At 35.5% G+C, this 24,013-nt stretch overlaps 1 protein-coding gene across 4 annotated transcripts in view; it reads right to left on the reverse strand.

Annotated features, from left to right (window-relative positions):
* LOC120624727 (E3 ubiquitin-protein ligase HECW2) overlaps window positions 1–24,013 on the reverse strand; it is a 148,946-nt gene that overhangs the window by 119,251 nt on the left and 5,682 nt on the right. Inside the window, exon 1 of one of the 4 annotated variants that reach the window (XM_039891416.1) lies at window positions 21,804–21,993. The exons of the other annotated variants lie outside the window; for them this stretch is intronic. The gene's annotated coding sequence lies outside the window, so the exon portion shown is untranslated. Of the gene's footprint in view, window positions 1–21,803; window positions 21,994–24,013 lie in introns of those variants that run through there. 4 annotated transcript variants of the gene reach the window in all.

Genomic DNA, 24,013 nt, shown 5'->3' on the forward strand with positions numbered 1-24,013 from the left:
AATATATAACCTACAATCTTCCTCAATATCAACCAGATTTTTTTAAAAGCGAATGGTAGTTCTAAACTTCAAACATAAATAAAAAAACTCTTCAGCTTGATTATTAAAGTGCAGATAAAATTTACAAAACAATGTATCCTTTTGTTTGCAACTTAAATTAAAGTCTAGTGAAATGCAAACGGAAATTAAATATTTATGCAAATTTAAATGTTTACCAGTGACATTAAGAAAATTTTACCCGGGGGAAATAACAGACGAGGGTTATAATCCCAACGCTTTATGCACGGTGGCGTAATATCCTGAAATCATCGTTGAGACCTACGTAGGAAATGCACTTATGGAATGGACGATCTTTGTATTCGTCTACTAATAATAAGCCTGACTTTGTTTTTTTTTTTGTTCAAACGCGCTAATCTCTTGTATTTCCAGTTGTGTTAGAAAAATGTTCTTTGGATTCGATACCCTAACTCTTAAGTAACCTTATAAATTATTTAATATGAAGCTACGGCCCGTAGGACCCGAGCGAATGGAGAAAAGACAGGGGGTTACGACACGGCGTTAAGTTCGTATATTTCGAAAAAATATATATATCACGCGAACGACGTTGCGGGGAAACGGACCTATAAGTATACCTTCATTTACGTTATCTAAGGGGTCAAAGTATATAACACTGATAACCTAACAAGTAGTGTTTTAAATTGAAACGCCAAAAGGACTAAATTAACCCTCTCAATATTTGTAATGATTTTCTAGCTCTTACCGCATAAAGAACCAAAGATTGTTTTTAATCAATTCTATTCAAAATCAGTTTTGTGATATATTGGAATATAACTAAATTTAGTGCATGATTCTTTTGCACGTTATAATTTGTGTCCTCTCTTTGTTTGTATGTGAAACCAAACAATGATTGAGGCATAAATCGGCAACAAATAATTTAACTCTTTTCGTCTTTATGAGCGTATGCCAAACAACAAAAAAGGGTAAATAATATTTTTTGATTATTGGCCTTATGTCCTATATAAAATTCATATAGCAGAAATAATCCAGTTTTGTTTTTTTACTCATGATTTCACAGTTCATTAATTGAAAGTATTGAATCTTAACTTTTAATGATATCTATGTCCTTACCTACTTTGAAGTAAGATATTACGTTACTTTAATTGCATTTTCAGACCGAACGATATTTTCAGACACTTTTTCGAATTAAAAGTACATCTAGTATAGATTGAAAAGTAATGACTATTAAGAATCAGTAGAGGCAGTGTCAAAATATGAATGAAAAAATTTGGTACTGCCAGAACGTTATGTGTATACCCGGATAGTTGTGGTTTGCTAAATGTGTGTTTATAGCATCCGTCTTCCTGTTATATGCCGACAAAAATACCGCTACGTTCATACAACTAAACTCCATTGATTTACATACCCAAATCATGACGAATTGCCCACCTTCCGAGTCCTAAATGCGCCGCTAGTACTCCGATGGATGGAATTTTATTACTAAAATATTTTGCAAAACTTCTGAGGAACGTATGTTCCTTACAAGTTCCCTAAATACATAGTGTTTAATTTATACAATAAATTTCAACAAAACATTCAATTCTATGTCAACCTTAACTTTAACAAATAATAACTCAACAGTTAAAGGTATCATGACGGAAAAGGTTCTAAACAAAAACAAACTAATGCTACATGGTGAAACTTTAAAATATTACACTCGTTAGTGCATCCGGTGAATTACGATTGCGCTTGGTTTTTGTCTCGAGCTCGATCTCGAAAAAAAAGAAACCGATCAAAAGTACAGCATAGGACACAGAAACGAAGAGTATCCTGTCGCCATGGGCAAAGGAAAGAGGCAGGCATCCATGAATGGCCCTAATGAACTCGCTGGCCTTGGTAGGACGACCGACCCGGCTCGCGCCGAGCCACGACTATTCATGGATACATATTATATGGATGTCACAAAACGACCCCGACGACTTTAAAGGCAGAGAAACCATAAAATGGAAATCACGATGTTTATCGTTGAATCAGATATACAATCTTTGTAAGTGTTCAATTATTATATCGGTAAATTTAATTCAAGTAAATGCAATTTACACTTAAAGCTTTTATGTGAGATTTTTTTTTTTAATGGAAATCTATAAGAGCATAGCGCACGATGCTATGCAGTAGAACCACAACAGGAAATGCCGAGCTCTTGCATTATGCACATATAACTATAACCGCATACGCGGTAAACATCTCATTCACGATCCTTTGATTGAGTCTGAATGAGTGACGTGCTCTGTGTATACAATTCGCCGCGTAACAGGAAGTAAAACGAGTCCAACTATATCAAGGACGTTAATATTAAAACTGGATTTATAACGTTAGTCATAGCAGGTATGTAAATGGAACATTTCTCCGATGCAATATGATTGTCGAAAGCTTATTTTCACTTGACTATTAAGATTACCTAGTTGATTCTAGATATTTACAACACTCCTATAAAATAAATGGTTGATAAAGCCCTGCTTTTCAATGGCATGGATACAGATGACCGAGCTGAATAAAACATTCAGGTTTCCATTACATGGGCGAACAAGATAAGGTTTATTACCACTCGGTAAGACGCTTGCGTGAAAATAATAGCAGACCATATTCTCTGCCCACTCTCAATGTAACATAAAGATTGTATGGGGGACGGAAAGGAATAGTGTAGTGTTCTCGATTGGAGACCTCAATTTATCACCCGAAATTAAAGGCCGTCTGACCTTGTGATTGACACGCTAACCCATATAAAAACGTGCACGCGCATGCCATACAGAGATTATTGAGCTTAGATTTTTAGACATCTGGACTTAATAGTTGGTGCCTATTTATTTACACGTCATTATATATAAATATATCATGAGTCTCGGTGAATATAAAATCATATCTTTGTCAAAAATAATAACATCATGACTGCGGGCTTAATTTAATCCAGAATCTCCCCTACATTGTTTACTAGGTATATTTAAACTGCCAACCAATTCCCCCTAGAAATGCTTTTGCAAGCTTTACGGTTGTCAGATATATTTGAAGGGTTTCCGTTCTCAAGCAAAAGCCGGAAAACGAAGAAATATCAGTTAACAGTTTTCTGTATAAAATAACAACTGATGAATTTAGTTGAGTAAATACCCAGCAATCATAGGATAGTGAAGGAGAAATGAATATTATAAAGAAAAATGAGATAACTCAATACCAATATCCAGCAGTCTTAAATAAATGGTGCATTCAGTCGTGCTGTTAAAGTTAATCCAATCACCAATTCTTGATTTCGGTGTGCTTGAACTAAGACAAAGCTCAGATTACGTGTTGAGATCCGTGAGCGGACGTTGACCTGGTTTTGTGGAGACCTCGGCAGTATCAATGTCGCAATAAACGATACTAGGATTTAGCAATCGGATCACAGCATGGATCTGCGTCCTGAAAACAGAATAAGATCTAAGGACTTGAAGACTTCCTGACTCACGAACAATGCCTCATTAAAGAGCTGTGTTACCAATAACTGAACTGAGGAAGTCGATATCTATTCGCATGGCACAATAGGTGAGCGACATCCGAACCTCATTACTGGCACTCATTTCCGTTGGTGATTTACACGCGACGCAGTTTATTGAGCTGAGCACGCTTGTTGTGTAATGGACATCTTCAACAAATTGATTGATGTGTCAATTTAGTATGATAATCTAGCTGGATCTGCTTTTCTTTATCAAGCAGTTATAGATAAAGGACAGAAATTCAAAGTCCGTCAAAAGTTTTTTTAATTGTAATAACTCTGGTTGTTCTTTGAAAAAGGAAGACTTGTTGGCCCCTAACTGGTTTTCCGCGATCCCATGATGATGACATCGAGCGTAGCTTCTTCTCTATTGCCTGTTTAATGATTTTGAAATTTCGTAGTTAGCGACCACTTTTCAAAGGTGTAATTATATTAGCGGTGTTATTATTAGCGCTTATTGGTCTTCAGTCTCTCATTTACTCGAATGCTGCCCAGCAAGTTAAAATCAGCAGTAGACCTCATCAACGAATTTGGACCTACCCAGCTGGAGCGTGTACCCCACCCCTCTATGACTACATCGACCCATTACCGGACCACTACAGGGCACGGGTCTCCTCCCACAATGAGATGGGGTTAAGGTCGTTGTCCACCACGCGAATTGGCGCACTATACCTACATCATTGTGTGTAATTTGGAATGCAGGGTTCTCAACGATTTACAAGTATCTACTTACTACCCGGCGCGTAAATATAACTGGCCTTGACGGACGTGTTTACGGATGTTGAACTTTTTGACCAAATTAACTCTCATTTAGACTCAAATACGAAGGTATTAATTGTGATCAAACGCCAATTTTGGTATCTACTTCTTCAACTATTATTCAAAGATTACACAAAAAATTATTTGGCTTTAGATTTATCGTGGTCATCACAACGGGTTAGCAGGTAAAAAAAATATAATTTTAGCGGTGTAGTAAGAAAATCATGTTAGTACCAAAAATCTGTATCTTCGGTGCGCTGCGTGCTGGTATTTTGCCCCCTGAAAGTGAAGCCGAAGTCCTAACGACTGGGCAACAAAATACATATACTTTATAAATGGAGTAGATTATTCGAGTAAGTAAGTGTGTATATTCACGTATCAATTTCAAAAACCTTAAGTTAATCGATACATGTTTTTATCAATAAAATTAGTTTTAATCTTTGCACATTATTATAACAAATAAACCTGATAACTCACCAAGATTGGTAGTAATGCATTCGTAGCTTGGTTTTAAGCTCTCTGAGTAACTACTTATAATAACTCACGTTATAGAATTTATACAAACACCGATAAAGTAACTTCGAAAACCAGTTTTAAACAAACTAAAAGATGACTTAGCCAGGATTCTAAGTCAGGTTCTGTTCGATCGCTGTTCTTGTCTGAAACGCGCATGTGTCGTAGGTCAAGACCTAAATAGGCGGGTGAGAAACACACTACAGACAAAACCGAACAGAAGAAAACTATGACGTATAAGCCCGTGAACATTTTAATTTTAATTTTTTATTACACTCTTCATTTGAAATATAAAAATGAAAACTTAATATCTAGCCATACTTTTATGGTAGCGTCTAAAACGGAAATAGGCCATAATCAAACAAAAACCATAGCTAATCCTTCTTCATGCCGTATTACCACGTATTTTTCGATCAGTTACGCAGACCATAACATAAATCCCGATGATAGTAAAATACACTTACCATTATAATAAAGCAAAAACAAACAGTACGTGAGGATTCAAAACGCCGTGATCCTGGCAATGTGCAGGACATAAAGAAAGCAAACACGATTTATTTTGTGCAAACATTGTAGTTATCTCGGAGCCAAGCAGTATAACCTTTATCTGTGAGCCTCCTACGCCGCACGTAGTGGCACAAGAGATGAGCGTGCTCGCCGAGACAAACATTTGCCATGTTAATATTTGTCACAAGCCCCCGCGATTGCAAGAGACCGCCTTAAACCATTTTTCAACATCGCGCATCCTTTATTGAAGTCCAAACCTGTCGTAGTCCACACCCAAACAAATATTTATGAACTTAATACATTTCGTGTTATTTTTTGATAAAAAAAATATGAACCTACTACCGAATATAATTTTTATGCATAGAGCACAACTGATATATGCTCACATAAATGGATCAGTAGTATTAAAAAGCGAATTGTGAAATAGTATGTTAAATTAAAGCTATAAAGAATGGTACGGTATGAATTCGTGGTCGCTGTTTTAATGAATATATTTTTACAGGGCAGTGCCTGTCTACGGCGGAAAACGCATAATGACTTCCGCTGGTCAGTCGACGAAAAACATCAAAAATAAATCGACGAAGCTTACGAAGACCGTCTTGATAATCTAATGATCAAATATCATTTACATACGACATTGGACTGACTTTTTTTTATTTGATCAAAATGTTTACATAAATCCAACTGCAAATTAATCTAAATAGGTAAACTGTTAGCGTGTGCTAATTTTTTCGTTAAGTGAGAATTTGATTGTTAGCAAATATAATATTATATAACAATTTATACTTATTTTAAAATAATGTTTAATCATGCAGAGATTTTCATTCACACACATTAAAAACACTTATCAAGCAAAAACATAAGCTCAAAGTCTAAAGCTTATTTATAAGAAGCAGAACAGTCCATTTCCTGCAGAAGTTATAAAATCTACGATATCTTTAAACACTTTATTAGATCTTAACAAAATAGATCTCAATTGTTAACAATGACAAAATTGAGGAAAATAGCTCGAAGAAACATCAAGATAATAACACGCCTTCCTCGGATAATATTACGCATCGAGATGGAATGCTACTTTTGATTTATGTGAATTCGCAATTTCAAAGAAGCTTTGATGACGACGAAGTACCTACGCAGTTAGCGAGTGCACGGTACAGTGATCATACGTATGAATAAGTATAAACCAAAGTGGCAGTCACAGTCGAAAACGTCGTCATGGGAACATGAAGTCGAGATTACGAATCAAAGCAAAGAAGTATAACCGGGGGCCACGGTTAATGACTTCGTTCATGAAATTACAAAGAATCGTGGGAAGGCCATTCATTAAACATTATACATTAGGACGTGGTCCTGGAGAGTAATGAATGACGTAAATGAAAAAGCTGGCATAAAAGAAATAATTGATGCCGAGAATTAATTGTAAAGAGTAAAGTAATTTTAAATCACTCAACCTTAGTTGCGTATTTCATGTGATGGAATAAATAAGAATAATATGAATCCATATCGCTTACACGTAGTAGACTACGTCAATATATTTTCGCTAATTTGTGTAAAGAAACGTGCAAAATATAAAGAATAATCGTGACGGAAGATCAAAGACGAAGTCCCTCAGCGGGGGGTAGTTTGGCCGCATTTAATTGGACATCGGGCCTTTTAAGGAGTATTTCATCTACAGTGTCGTGATACCGACCTGTCGGAGTCGCGAGAAAGGAAGTCGTGAAGAGACGAGGGGGCGGCTACACGATATCCCTTTTACGCGGTCCAATTAACGGCCATGGATGGACCGGATGTGCGTACACTCATGCATTAGCACCTCCACCCTTCTTTAATCTTTTTATGTGCACACGAAATTGTCTTGGGAAAATTTACAGCGTCTACGGCAAATTTGGTCCCATACACTTTTATTGGTGGCTTAAGCAGCAAGATTAAATTTAAAGCGGCGTTTAGAAAACAACAAAACGCTCATCACTGAATCTATCTTTATCCTGTTTAAAATATTTATCATTATCGTTTTTGAAGCTACGTGGATTTCCTGCTATAAAATGTTTATAAATATAATATCTTAAAGTACATCATAGTGGATATTTGGCGAACGTTGCCAGCGTTTTACCGTTTTACGAGGGTGTACTTATTTTAGACAATCCAGTACAAATTTCAATTTGGTATCAAAAATTGCTTTTATTGCATAATCAATCGCCCTTGACTCTATTGGTCCATTCATCGTTTAGGACACGGCTCATTGGAAACACAAGCATGCAAACGTAAATGCACTTGTATTCAGTGTGCGAGTCACGCTCTCATGAGCAAAGGACACGTCTTATTAGGACGGCCATTAAGCCTAACGTAGGAACTTCGCACGGAGAGGCCAAATTCAATTACGTCTCTATTTATAGTCATCATTCGCTTTAGAAATCACACTTTGTTTATATCTTCGCCCTCCGCTTATTAACACCCCACTGCTGAACAGACCTTCTCTCTCATAAGATCTTGGAGCTTAAAACATAGACCCGTCACGCTGTTCCAATGCGGATTGGTGGGCTTTGACTATGACCATTTGCCAATTTGTAAAATTCGCAGCAAAAAATATTAAAAGCGCGATCGCTATACGGGTTAAAACTGTTTAAGGTTCGTTATGGCACGATTCTTGATATAAAATGTTAAACAATCCTTCAAAATGGTTGAAACTAAACTAAGCCAAGCTAATATCATTGCGTTAGTTATATAAAGCAGCATCACCTCGTGATTTACCGTCATTGTTTATAAGTTGACAAACACAACTCAATCGTCGAAAGCAAACATTTTGGCCTATTATTAGTGCCTCTTAAAACCGGAAACGCACGCCCGTGCCACCAATTACGGGACGGTATGGCGAACGTATGTTACTTCCGTTTTCGCTTGAATGAATCCCACCCTAGTTTAGGGGCTGATCCGGAAGGGACAAAAATTAATAAGCTTAAAAAGTCAACTGAGCCTTTGTCCGGACTACAACTTCCGTCTATTTGTCCGTTGTAAAAATTTAAATGCTCAAAGTCGGAAAGGTGAATAATTGTTACACGGGTAATAAAACTTAAGTCTATTTAAGTAGGTAATCGGTTTTGTGTTACTTGGATCCTATATTTTTTTGGTCTCGCAGGCTGGTCGATTAAGTTAGGTTAGGTACCTATAGGTAAAACATTCCTCATACCGCTATTTGACAGCCGGTTGGCGCAGTGGGCAGCGACCCTGCTTTCTGAGTCCAAGGCCGTGGGTTCGATTCCCAAAACTCGAAAATGTTTGTGTGATGAACGTGAATGTTTTTCAGTGTCTCTATTATATCCATAAAAATATTTATTAGCTATCTTAGCACCCATAACACAAGCTAGGCTTACTTTAGGGCTAGATGGCGATGTGTGTATGGTCGTAGTATAATTATTTATTTAAAATTTGCGTCATCCGCTGCCTTTAAACGTCCTATAGATAGCACTGGCCTCGTCTCTCATAGGAGTGGCAGTTTTAGAGTAGCCCACCACGCTACTCCATTGCGGGTTAGGAGACTTTAACGACTCTACATACTCTATAAGATACGTGGGACACCCAAATTTTCTAACTACGGGCTGGTACTGAGAGCTCTTTAACAGAAAATACACTAAACAACGTTTGGCTCGAACCGGGATTCGAACCAAGGAACTTGTGATCCGTAGTCAAACATGCTAACCACTAGGCCAACGAGGCAATTACACAAACATTATCACTATCACATTACGGTGTCAGTCACAAATATTCACGAACTCATCTACTACTTCGACTAATATCCCTTAGATACTTACGATATAACCGGTTTTCCATAAGGGCTATCAAGGTGAAGGTTTGACCGAGCTGATAAGAATCCCATATACAACGTTTAAATGAAAATCGAAATAATACTTTACAGGCTTTAGAGGTACATTATGTACTGTCTCTAAGACTTTTCTCTGAAACCGAATACCTAATAGTTTTTAAGTAAACCATTGCCATAGTTTATATTGAAACAGATAAGATAAAGCCCTAAAATCACAGGCAAAATTAAAATCATGTGGCTCCTGTCACTTCTTTAGGTACGCGTCGCGTAGCATAGTTACTATGCGTGTGTCGGTCTTTTATCTTCGATAGGGTTATCATAAGTAAACACTTGTTTTGAAATCGTTTGTATGGAAAAATAAATATGCTTCTTTTGATTTAATATTTTTACAGAGTGATTCCTTATTAAATGTGCATCCTTCAATATTATTTCGTAACTAGCGGACCCCGCGACTTCGTCCGCATATGAGTCAATCGAGAAGCTTGAATATATCTGATGCTAACATCATAATCATCGTGGGTATGTACCTACTATTATTTTACGTGGTATTTTAGTTGATACATACAAACATACATCCATCCTCACAAACTTTCGCATTTTTAATATTAGTAGGATTACCATCCTTCGCTCGTTGTCCCATATGCCTTGCGACTAACAGTTATTTGTCAAGAGTTATGTTCTTTATCTCCGACAATATTTATCAGATCCTTAATAAAATAAGACCGTACATGCTTCATAGTCACTTTCAAATAAAAAAAGAATTATTGAAATCGGTTTGAATTTAAGTCTAAATAAAATTGAAAAAAATTCATCCCATTTCCCGGAGGAAACTTATTGTTTATCGGGATAACAAGTAGTCTATATGTTGACCCGGAATATCAACTACCACTAAATCAAGTTTTATTCGAATCCGTTCAGTAGTTTTCACGTGATGCCCGGACAGACAGACAGACAGACAAAAATTAAACAAAAATTTGTTTTGGACTCAGTATCGATTATAAAGCATCCCCCGGTCAAAATTTCCAAAATATATTAAATGTACAGAAATCTTCCAGTTACAGTTTTATTATAAGTATAGATTACGTTACACGTTGTATACCGAACCTCACAGCCTTTTTAGATTTTGTGGTTAGCATTCTCAACTGCTGACTATGATGATCTGGTTCCAATTCGCGGGTCGGCCCAATTAATTATTCTGGTAAAATATCAGTACCTGCCCTTAGATATTGTCACTAGCTAACATAATATAATAATCATCAAACAAGATGTGAACTTTCAAACCTATTAATTTATTTCAACAGGGCTTATATAACTAGAACTACTGCTTCTCAATTTAACCGATTAAATAAAATCAACGAAAACCTTAACCGATGATTGATGAAGACTTAAATGATTCGATAACTGATCGAAAACGGTTTGAATTTTTTTCCTATTTCCAATCCAATTTCAACCTCTGGCACTTAGCACTTTAATAAGCTGATTCTAAGCTCCATTAGATATTTTGGCCTGGTGCTGGCCTACCCACATTCAATGACAGCAAGAAAACTGTTGCGATTGGTTGGGATTGGTATCGAGAAGAAACGATAACAATTCCTCTCTCGTCGATGACAGTCCTGGCTACTGCTGTATGTAGTATTAGTACTGTATGTAGTTACTATACGTAATGTAACACTACAGAGAGCAATATTCGCCCAGCGAATCATCTCTTAAAATTAGGATTTAAAAAAACCTCTGGTTGCAATACGAACCGAAATTGGAAATTGTGAGGACAACGCCAAGTACCTAATATGACCCGAAAACCCAATACCTTACAACTGTTAGTCAAAACCGGGAATAGACCCGACGAACCCGTGATACCTCGAAGTAGAACGTGCCGATGAGGCTATAGTGAGAAAACAATGTGTATAAGTGGATTAGAGGAGCCAAAGTGGCCGGCATCGTTACAAATATAAACAACCTTAACGAATAGCGAGTGTATGTACGACTCCGTGCGCAGATCGGCCGGTCTTATAAACTTCGAAGATTATTTATCGCTTCCTCTCAGTTTTCGTAGAAACAATACAATACAATTTCGTAGAACAAACACTACAACGATAGTGGTTTAAGGTCGTGAGAGTTGTACCTATATAACAAGAGGCTTGTGTGCATATTCGATTGAAAAATCTTTACAGGCCTTTTGAAAGGTCAAATCTTTCTATTATGTACTTCGTAGAGTTTTGTCCGGCTAGTTACCACCTCACTGACAGAGACGTAAGACGTTCCGGAACGATGTCGCCTCGGTATTGCTTATTCAAGTCTTGTAGTCTGTTTATTATTTGAGTTATGTCTGATGGGACAGCTTCGGTGGTTAGTTACCATCCTACCAACAAAGACGTGCCGCTAAGCGATTTAACGTTCCAGTACGACACCGTGTAGAAACTATAAGGATATAGGTAATAACTAGCAACGGCCGAAGCCTTCTAACAGACTAAATATTAATAATAATAACCTTTATTAAACAATCTTACAAAAAATAATAATATGAAAGTTATACTAATATACTTTATATTTCATATTTAAGTTTATAACTTAATTATAAACTTAAATATGAAATAGTCTAATTGACATCGGTTTTAAGATTGTCTTGCGTTTCCGCAAAGGCTTTAGAGCTTGCCACACTTTCCTATTATAGGTCATCCTATTCCAGGTAACGCCAGCCATCTTTCTAATATCAACCTCCAATGTGTCTCCCTTTCTTTCTTTTATTTTGACTGGGACACCATTCGGTTATATCCTTAGCCCACTTTTCTTTGTTTGTCACAAGCAAACAAAAAGACTGAAGGCTTATTTAAAATATATGAATTTAGAATTTGAATTTACTCGAAGCAACATATTATACAACTTGACGGCAGCAATTTATCATATCACAGGCGACAAGCTGCAGACTCTAGATGATATATGTGATTAAAGAGAAATTCACTAATCTATACTCTAGAGAAACACGCTACCACAATCTACTCGCTCGATTGCCTGGTTTATATCATGCTGGGCAATCTGGATATTCAAACTATCTAGGATACATTACATTACAACTTTTAAAGGTAATTTTCTTATTACAAGCTTATTTAAGTAGTTTCGAAATTTAAAATCAAAATTCATTTATTTCAAGTACAACCTGTACTGTATAAATGAGACCGACAATACGTTTTCTCGAATGCAATCCAAAAGCTATTTAAAAAATTTGTGACAATTAACACAGTGGGCACACTAAAGCGACAAAACCTAAAATAACTAACTATAATGGATCCTTGCACGATCTTTAATTCAATCAGTACCAGACGGAGGTATTTATGGGAAACGTAAGACAAAAGCATTCCAATAAAAAGGAAAAAAAAAACTTTTTTTAAGATAAGAAATCTTAACGAAGTCAAAATGCAATTAGTATCTCGTAAGAGTCAATCGAAAACAGCGGGGTCCCTCCCGCCATGTTTCTTGGTATGACGTCGTGCGCCGTGGGAAGCTTTCCCATATAAGTGCATGGCTAAGGAAAAATCCTTCGATCAACAATGTACTAAACTACATCTCTCACATATCTTATAATGTAAATTATCTATTAAATTTTAGTGTAAAGTAAGTATATTTTAAAAATAAAAAAAAACAAGTGCGATAAAGTAAATAAAAACAAACAAAATAAAACGAGATTTTCTTTATTTAGCGTCTTTATTATTTTCTTAACAATTTCAAAATAAACTTTGCACTAAAAGTAACAAAAAGATTGTCAACACATCTCATATCATACTCGTATATTCTAACATATCTTATAATGTAAACAAAGTTTTCATTACTTTCTAGTGTAAATTATGTTTTAAAAATATAAAAAAAACAAGTACGATAAAATTAATAAAAAGAAACAAAATTAAACGAGATTTTAATATTTAAGTGCGTAATTGTGCTTTATGTAAGTGCGTTTTTATTATTCGAGTGTAAATTATGTTTTAAAAATATAAAAATAGTGCGTCATGATGCAAGTTTTGGCGAAGATAAGTGGAAGGCCCCGGATTCGATCCCTGGGAGGGGCAATTTGAGATTTTATAATTTCTGATTTTTTTCTTGTATAGTCTGGTGGGAGTCAAAGACGTGGCACCAAGCGGATTTGTCGGTATGCTGGTAACTATCCACAAATTCTAAAATTATAAATTCTTAAATACCAATTACAAATGTATAAATCCCAAGAGTTTTTCTTTTCAACATCAACATTTACAATTTAACAAGTCTATCTTCTGAGAGATGAAATCGAGGTGCCGCTGTTTCGAAGCAACCTTATCATAAATAAATTCATCAATTGCATGGAAAGCGATATGTTCTCATCATCATACCAACCCATTACCGGCCCACTACAGGACACGGTCTCTTCCCACAATACGGCTTAGGCCGAAGTTCACCACGCTGGCCCATTGCAGATTGGTGGACTGCTATATGTACTAAATGAGAATAAAAACATTATTCAAACTTATCTATTGGTATCTACTAATACATAAGTTTTAACAACGTGTTAATTCTGTGTCTACATATCCGATTGAATTATGTTATTAAAGCATAATAATCCCAACCCTACAATGACATGAGTACCTTTCGCAGACACTATGCTGCGAAAGGTACAGATGTCTATATTACCTGTGTCTTAAAAGTAAAATAATTCTGTCTAACAACCCTATATTGCTGTGCTTGCTGTATTTAACAAACGTTTTGCTAAGAGCGTTGATTGAAACAGTTCGGGCGAACTTAAGGTTAAAACCTGATAATTAAGGTCTATTTTACTGTGACGTTATATTGATTCAATAGTCGAAAATCTGTCAACGATTGCGAGCAAACGAAACTTGCAATAAAATCACTATTTATCGAAACACGAATGTAGCTTACAAGTCTTATGTATTAGAGAAACGTTTAGTTTGCGATCTTTATAATCTTTTGATACTAGTTCATCGCCGGTATCAAAGAAACAAGACTTACAACATTCCTTATTTAATGGCAAAATCTAAAGACGTTTTCTCTTTTAGATAATTTTTATCTGCATTAATCTTACAGATCTTAATTAGGGCTTCCGTAAATCTTGACGATCGTTTACGCAAAGATCTTTAATTTATAAGAAGTTTTGAACTTTTAAATATGGAGCCTAACTTACCTACTGTCCACCATTGTTATATTTCCTTACTAGCGCGCTATAAATAAATAAACCTATATTAATGAATAACTCGACAATAGAAATAGGAAGAGCTGGTGCTGTATGCTCGGGACCGAGGTCCAACAGTTCATCTATTGGATGTTAAATTTATGGTCCACAATTGTTAAAACTTCGAAAGCGCGGTGAAGGATCTTGTGGCGCCATCTTGTTGGGCAACGTAACTACGATTTTACAGTATTACTTAAATCTATATGGATTACTGTAAAATCGTGTGTCTTTTTGTTTTTGTCCATATGGATTTAAGTATGGATAGACAACACTTCAGAAAAGCAATGATATTAATGAAATCACAGAACGCCACGTGCTAACGTTGTCTAATTTCTTGGATTTTATTAATTACAAAAATTAATAATCAACAGTTTCCATGGGCCCCCATTTACTAAATTGTCAAGTACACGCAAAAAGCATTTTGTGAAGTAAAACTTGACAGCTCATACTAAAATAAGCAAAAAAAAAGTTGTCATAATATTGCTAAGAACAACAAAACTGTGAAGTATTGCAGTTTCTCTTCAAAATTCAGAATATGACGAAGATCTATCTTAAGTTTCAAAAATGTTACTGATCAAATCAATGGATATGCAATAAAAATAGCTGTCAAAGTTAACAAGCCATTAATTTTAATAGCGACGTAGAATCTCCATTCGCCAATCAGATATTAAAAGTTTTTAACAAACGTTACAATAAAAAAACACAATTGCAAAGTGAATTACTGTTATACGGTGAGTTGTAAAGAGCGTAGAGTATAAGTATTTTTAGGGATGAGTGTGGAAAGGAGAATAAAAATAAAAATAAATAAGACAGCACAGAATTACCTAGATAGTTGTCAAGTATTATAGAAAATGAAGCTTAATTTCGTTGAACCTAAATAACTTCTTTGATATGATCGAAATATTTATGTTACCTCATATCTTCTTTACTCGTTTTTGGCAACACAATTCAGAAAATATCAACGACTAATAGTCTGATTATCGAATCGCTGTTTTTATCATTGATCACAGTTTCACTAACTATGTGTTAAGAAATGGCATGATAATAATTTCAATCAAAAAGTATGATGAGAGCTTTACGCAATCACTGCACTCGCAAGAATAAGAATGCGGTATGTTGAAACATATAATATACCTTGAGGTACAGGAAACGTTAACGTCAATATTATAAAACTAGCAAGATTTCCCCTATCTCGATCAGAATGTATTTTTTACTCGATCTATGTGTATGTAAACGATTTATTGCACACCACAGAAACTAGTAAGAGAACAGGTTACAAAACTATTAAGCAAATATAGTAGGTGCTAATAGGCAGTCTTATTGCTAATTAGCGATTTAAGGGAAGGGTTGTATATTTAACAGTCAATATATGAAAGTAAATTTTTTTTTATAATACGCGCAGGTCTATCTTAAAGCCTGTGCAAATTAAATTTTACTACGTATCTACGCATTATAAATGCTATCTTTAGATCTATTTAATAGTAGAAAAGTTTTTACTTTGACTAAGTAATGTTATGAAAGGACACTGTTCTAGAAACTCTTAAACTAAACCAGAGTTAATTGCTGCTGCTTGTTAAGGAGTTCTCTCATATATCTTCAGAAACCACCATCATCCGCACGGAGTTAAGTCACTAAACAAAAGTAAAATAAATACTCATCCCCAACCGATAATCTTCTCTTTTCAGCAGTCGGTTGAAAATACTACACATAATCATTAGAATGATAAGTTTGCACGTTGTTATAAGAAAATCTTATAAAGACTTATGTGAAGAAACTGCTTGTGAAATCCTTTGTCTCTTGCAAACAATATGTGAATAAAGTTCAGAGAAACCGGTAGATGAGATGACGAATTTCGCAAGAAAGTATTATGCATAAGTACAATTAAGTTAAATTAATTGAAATCATGTTTAATGTTACTGCCTACTATTAGCTGTACATAGAGTAACTGTATCAGGATAGGAACATTAAAAGGACCTATTTATGGGAATATGAATTTTATATCATCTTAACGGGATCGAAACATGGTCGCTAACTATGGGCCTCATAAGAATGCTCAGGGTCACGGGACGATGAAGAGAGCAATGCTTGGATTATCGCTACGTGATTAAATCAGAAATTAGGAGATCCGTAGAAGAACCACAGTGACCGACAGCTCTAAGAATCACGAAGCTAAAGAGGCATTGGGCGGGGCACATAGCTTGGAGAACTGATGGACGCTGGGTTCCCAAGGTGCTGGAATGGCCACCTCACACCGGAAAACGCAGGGTTGGTAGATCCCCGACGATTGTGGACGGATGTCATAAAGCGTGTCACAGTGCGTTTGACCCAAGCGGCACAAGACTGTGGTACTTATTTGGAACTCCCTACAAATGACCAGCAGTTGGACATAATGATGATGATTATCTTAACTTTAATTATTAATTATATTTATGACACAAGTTTCTCAAATAATTATTTTATTGACTAGTAAGTAGCTAGACTAGATTTCTGCCAATAACGTAATTCATTTATGTTATCAATTAATATGGGATCGAAATACAGAGTTCCGTTACCAAGGTTTCCGACATAGCGCAAATAGTCCCAAAGCAAAACTTTCGAAGGAAGAGTCACATCAGAAACACAACTTGAGAAAACCTACATGCCTGGAACTTCTCTATAGTATTTTCAAAGGCGTGTGAAGTCTACCAATAAGCACTTGGCCAGTACGATGGACTAAGGTCTAAACCCTTCTTATTCTGAGAGGAAACTCGTGCCCTGTATCGTGTTCATTAAGGAATTAAAGATATAATAATGATGATCATGATGAAACTAAATTAACGAAAAATAGGTTTATTTTTTACCCAAAAATAACACAAGTTGGGATTATGATGATAATGACCTGGTAGGTCAGGAGTTATTTCATATAAGCTGACCTACCAGGGCAGGTCGTTGTGTGGCATAAAAAGCTAAATTTAATTTATCTGTTAGCCAGCCGGATGCTATGTCAATAAACATAAGTGGCAAAGGAAATCCTTGTAAACGTAAACTTATAATATTATATTAAACCAGCGAGCAAAGTTAAAGCCGTTAATTAAGATTAAATATACGAACCTAGTTCAAAATAAAGGAAAGGTTTTAATGATTTAAGTAATTATTTTTTGGTTTATAAACTTTATGGGCAGCCCGTAAGTACAGTCTATGATGATATTTGAAATGTATGCCGTTTCATCACGCTTTTTTTCAGAATCACTTTGGTCACCTACCTCACACCCGCTTTGAGGCTATTAGAATCCATGTTGAGATGAAAGAGAGTAAAAACTGGTAAAACAGTAAAAAATGGTGATAAGTGATCACATATATCAAGGATATCGATGCCTTGAGTTTTCTTGTGGAATCTGAGGTTCACTAATAATCGGAGATAAAGGGTGGTCAGTTGGTTAATTCTATATCACACTGAAGGGATGATTCTTGCTTCAACTATTTTAATGATCAATCAGATGCTCTATCTATGAGGCTGATAAAATTAATAAACGTCGACGTCGACGTGACGTCTAATCAGTCAAGTTTGACATCACGCATTGGAATTGGTGGACTTTCCCCGCAAAAAACGAGATTTTGATACAAAAAAAGATGCAATAAAAATTTATATAAATATACACGTGCGTAAAGAGGAATTATTACTTAACTAGCTGTGAGACTACATCCCCTTTCAATAAAAGAGCTATTTCATTTATATGATACTAAAAACAAACAAACAAAAAAAATATTAATTGAAATAAGATGGGCAATTTGGATTTAATTAAAAACACAGCAAATGAGCGACGTATAGTGGACGCTGTGTTGGCATGAAATGAGGGCGTGTCGATTTAATTTCCGTCGGACAACGCCGGCCGCAGTTGATAGTAAGTATAGGTACAGTGTACAACGCATTACATGAAAGTACATGTTATAATCTGTATATTATTAAGTTAAATGAATCCCTTTTTATCCTTTTATAAGCATATTATGGTGGGTAACGAGATTTTATAGAGAACCGGATTTTAAGGAGGGCAAAGCCAAAAATTAAATTACTATACGTTACGAATCCAAGCAAAGACACTCCTGACAAAGAATCTTCCAGCAATAGACTCAAATGAATTTTATGGGATATTTGACATCGATAGTATAAGTTTAGTCATCAAAATTAAAAAGAGAAAGAGTCAAGAGAAATTATTAAAAACATTTTAGATGTACGTATTAAAAATATACAAATCAAAAAAATGTTTACCTTGCATTATTATTAAACCCATAAAACTCGTTGATTATCACATTCATGAATATGTTTAGCATTTGTAATAAATTTATGTATGCCAAATCAATAAACTATGCGCATGATAACCGATAAAATATATGTAAAATTATGTAATCTGAAGGTCAAAGAATTGTATATTATTAAGGTGTTTAATGCATATAATGCCATGTTTATCACGTGTTCTAGGCGCCAAGGCAATAAAGGAAAATCGAGTTTTGTATATTGGATAGAAGCAGGCGTTACTTTGCGGAAATCCATAATATATTATGAAAATTAAGCTTAATTTGCTATACTCCGCGAACAGCAGCAGAATCTGTATGGTGTAATTTATAATTACTTCTAAAAGAGTAATTCTTTGTTATTCTTAATGTTCATATTGTACGCTATTCAATTACCTAATGGTATTTCAAAATTGTACAATTAATAACACATAACTTTTTCTGGAGCCACCCACAGTCAGCAAAAATATTTTATTACCCATAAAGTTTATCGTTAGTAACATCGGTGTCATTTATTGCGAATGAAAAAGAAAATTGCCTTATAGACGCTACTAAGAAAACTAATAAAAGTATGCAAGGGTCTAATAGAGATGGGATTCCTCTAGCACCTGTGGATCAATTATAGTAAGGTAATAAAAACGTATTGGGAGAAGTGGTTGATGTAATATTTATATAAAGGGAAGGATATGTTCTTCATATTCAGTGTTTTTCCTCCATAATATTACTTGTATTATGTTATAATCCAGTCTGTCGGTAAAATTAAATTTTTATCATTGCCTCATTTAAAGATTACTTAAACGGAATTGATTGGAATAATTCATCAAATTCAAATATAACGCTATGTTTTGGGTTTATTAAAATTGTCTGATCTTATTAAAATCCTTCAGACGCCTGAGGCATAAAGCTGATCTTGGTAAAACGTACCAAATTCTGTGAAGGAAGAATGTAATGAAAAACAAGCTTTATTATCAATACCCATTACTAAAAAGTTATAGGTACATGAAATCATAATAATTATATTTTGGCTATAGGGTAGTGATAATTGAGTTTGTCATAAAAATTTATGATATAAGTTAACATAATTTATTCTTTCCTATTAAACATAGTGCACGAATTCATATATTGACGCAATAAAAAATATTTACATTTAATTATCGTACCACGAGACTTTAAAACCTCGAAAAAAACATTCAAAAGCATACGCATCTTTTTAGTTTAAGTATCATCTTAAATCATTGCGAATAGACTTAAAACTTTGGTTAGGTGAGGTTAGTTATGTTCATTATAAAAACCTAAAATTAAATTATAGTTTTGTGCCCTTGGTTGCAAAATAGAAGTTCCAAGTGACAAATCCAAATCAAATTTTAAAAAAATCAGTAGATAATTCCGTGGTGAATTGCTAGTATAATAATATCATCATAATGAAATGAGATGGAGTGTTGGAGTGAGGCGTGTCAATTTAATATCCGCCGGTGGCCCGTCATGATGGATGGCAGTTTTATTAACCCTACTGCCGGACGTGCCTCGACTTTACGATGATCGTGAGGTAGCTAGTAAATTTCATAAGAAAGTTTAGACGAATTTAAAATATTTATTGAATGGCATTTCTCCGTAACTTAGCACAAAACAACATAACGTGATGTGACAAAAGGTTGAATATTATGTCAGAGAATCGACATGGAACATTAAGAATTAGGCCTATTTGGGTGATGATCATACGCGAAACCCTAATTAGAATGTAGTGAGCGAAGCCGGCCTTATAATAAACTGTGTCAGAATTAGGAGGAAATTTCTTGGCTAAAAAGGATTTTCAGAATATTTATGTATATGCACTTATGCAGTTACAGATAAGTAATTAAATTATAACTTGCTCATCAGATAACTTGTTATTTTTTTTTTAGTCTCTTATTTGTCTTTTGATAAATCCTTTCAATCAGAAGCTTCATTATTTTTACTAGTTTTCTTTTGCAAAGAAACAGAATTGTTTCTAGATTACTACTATGCCACTTTTCTATTGTCAAGAATCTAAATTGGTTCTTTATTAACAAATTCCAAGTCCAAGTTTTATATTGTATTGAGAACTTGGCGATTAAATAAAATACATATTGGTAGGTCTCATGAACTGGTTTAAGTTAAATATCGGAAATGTTAAGAGTCGAAGGAGAACAATCCACAAACCGTGGTTTTAATGGGGTGTCACAATGTGATCGATATATCGCCCGGAGAATGGTGGTGTCATCAATTTCGAAAGCATACGGGCGCAATCGCACGCCATTGTGAAAAGTTGCAAATGATACCCAGGTAGTTGCCGTTAGCGCCTTATAAAAGGCCATTGTATCGGGCGCCTAGTTTTTAACTTCTACTGTGGAGAACAATATAAAAAGTGTCCGTCCACTTCAAGTTTTGAATGAGCAGCCGGCAACAAGTTTCCCATGCATTTTATAAAAAAATTTAAATCAATATATAATCAATACCTAAGTTTTTGTAGCGACAATGATTGGTTTAAAATCCGGTCATATATAAAGTGTATATGATATGCAAATCTACTTAAATTTGCATTTAAAAAACTGAGCTCTCTTACCGGCTATTTTTCAATATTGTAAAATCAGATTAACCTGTAGGATTAGGACATTAAAAGTTAATCATGGCAATTCTATTGACTTCAAAATTTTGCACTTTATTGTGAGGTAACCAGTATATCAATTCCGAAAACAAAAAACTTGATTACAGATTCTAGCAAACAAAGTTCACAGTTCATAATATTTAGAAATCACCGTGTTACGCGAAATAACCCTTAAACAAAAATGAATTGCTACAGCTTAAAAAGAATACGTTTCGGTAATTATAGTTTACTTTAATTGGTTTCGTGTACATTGAACCGCATCGCGAACATAGCCTCGGGCTAGGCCTACTTGCGATAAAAACCCATTCAAACAGAATTTTATCATTAGCTGAATGAATTAAGTAATAGTGCAGAATGAGCGGGTGCTTGTGAAAGTATTTCGGACCAACACCTACCATATAATCGACCAAATACGTGCCCGATATCGAAGAAGACATGATGGCGTACTACATGTACCATATTTGTAATAACGTGGGCAACCCACCTACGGTACAACCCACTGTCGTATTTTTCAATGAATCTAACCTACGTGTCACCTAACTGGATATAAGAATAGGCTAGAACATAATATATTTTAATTACTTACCTAATAAGCGATGAGGTTCCAAAAGCCGGTCAAAAGGCTGGTGGAACACGTATCCAGGGATATTCACTGGGTGGGGAAGTGTTTCAGATTTTATTAAGTTGTTGGGTGATAACTATAACAAAACTCGCGATTGCAAAGTTCGATCCGTCGGAATTTGAAACGGGGGCATGCGCTCGCGTATCGAAGGCGGTGCTCGTCGCGACTGAACGTGAGCGGCGAGGCACGCGCCGGTGGGGCATTCATTCACAAATCGAGTGGCGGGGAGAGACGCGCGGGGCCTCCGGAGCCCATTCATGCAACCACCGAGGCGTGGTGACCTGCTCAATGCACTCTGGTAACCGCTGTACACAAAATCATGCACCATGCAAAACGACCATGCGCCCTCGTCCCATCTGCAAGTTGCCACACCGGTTTTGAAAATTGCTGATCTGAGATTTTAGATTCCCATTTGCAGCTGTACCAAAAAAATTTAATAATACATATGTATATAATTTTCGATGCGAAAGTTTGTTTTTCTTTCTTTCACGCCCAAAATAAGCAACCAATGAACTTGGTTTTAAAACTAGGTTGGTTGGTTGAAAGGACGGAGAGTAACATAGGCTATTTTTTATCTCAGGAAAATCAACGGTTTCCACAGGATTCGTAACTTAATAAACGCGGATGAAGAACGAGGAACAGTGAGTACTATGATTATAATAATTTCCAAACAGATATGGCAATAACTGGGCTACTAACCAGAACAACTTATTTTGAAGAACAGGCCTTAAAGTAGATTTGGAAGTTGCCACGTCTGTTGGAGCTATTTTAGTGTTTGGATATGAGATGGAACTTATCCGTTTTACTTTACACTGATGCACCGGTGACACAAATATGACTGTTGAAACAGCGAAAGTCTGGGGAAATCGGAGAACAGTGCAGACTCTATATTCACCGGAAGCAGCCGCCTTAAAATGTAAGACAATGCGATTCTTACATTTAACAATGTCCATTAATCAAAGTGACGTTAAAGCTGTGAAATATGTTTGTATGTTTAACCTAAATTGTTTAATATAATCTCTGCTGATAGATCTCTACGGATATTGATATATAAATGTTGGACTTTTAATAAGGCAATATCGAGAACTCGATTTTAATTTGTATAATTCCTGAACATCTTACTCTGACTTCTACATCTGACTCTTTTGAAATGTTATGTTGTATTTGATGTATCAAATACAACATAACATTTCAAAAGAGTCACCGGCCCAAGATAGAGTTGACTTGTGCTGTGACTAAGCGGTAAGATTAAGTGGTAAGATAATGTGGTAAACCGCCAAGAAATTAGATGTTTTCTCGAAACAAAAAGGATTAAGCACTTGTTTGAAAATATGACTTTGCCAATTGGAAATTCTTAACCATGCTGGTAAATTTAAAAGCAAAAGACCGCTAATGATGTAAACTAAACCACGAGTGCTAAATCCTTTAAAACCGCTAAACGAGGAAATTACATGCGGCTGCTGGTGAAAGGCTTCACAAGAGGTTTACGTAACGGACTGGTAAGCGCGTGCTGCAACACTACGCCGGCCTTTTGTTTCCACATGTCACTCATAGAGTGCTTAACTTGGATGATGATCACAATAGAATCTGCCATTTTTTTTTGTATATTAAACTTCGTACAATATTCCGAATCCATTTTCAGACTACTCAGTCGTAGAATATTTTTAATGGAAATCCACAAATCGCCATGATTTGTGAAAGCGTCATTGTCTATCTATCGATGATGGAAAATGCATTTCCGCATCCCTCTCGGATACAACGTTTGCGACTCTTAGCTGTTTTTGCAGGGCAGAAGACAGTAGACAAAAATTGCATTTCCTGACAGGGGATTTCCACCTGCTAAAACACGCAAACATGGAATAGAAGAAGTTTATTATTATACATTTATTTAGATATTATTTCCACTTGTGCGCTTATGTTTTGAGAGTTGATAAAGCTGTGGGAGAAATTAAATTTTTATCCTTTCCCCGGGGAGATAAATGTTTTCTGCCCATGCTAGCCGTGCTGGAAGGATATGAGAAATTCGTTAGTCAAAAAGACAGAGTATCTTCTTGAACCCAGCGAAACTGTCTACGACTTCTAAAAACATGTTATGACAACAAGAGTCAGTAGACAAAACTTTTTTTGAGTACAAAATAAAAACATATCCAGGAAACAACATAGGCGATGACATG

The sequence above is a fragment of the Pararge aegeria genome, chromosome 6 (assembly GCF_905163445.1).
Source record: "Pararge aegeria chromosome 6, ilParAegt1.1, whole genome shotgun sequence".
Classification (NCBI taxonomy): Eukaryota; Metazoa; Arthropoda; class Insecta; order Lepidoptera; family Nymphalidae; genus Pararge; species Pararge aegeria.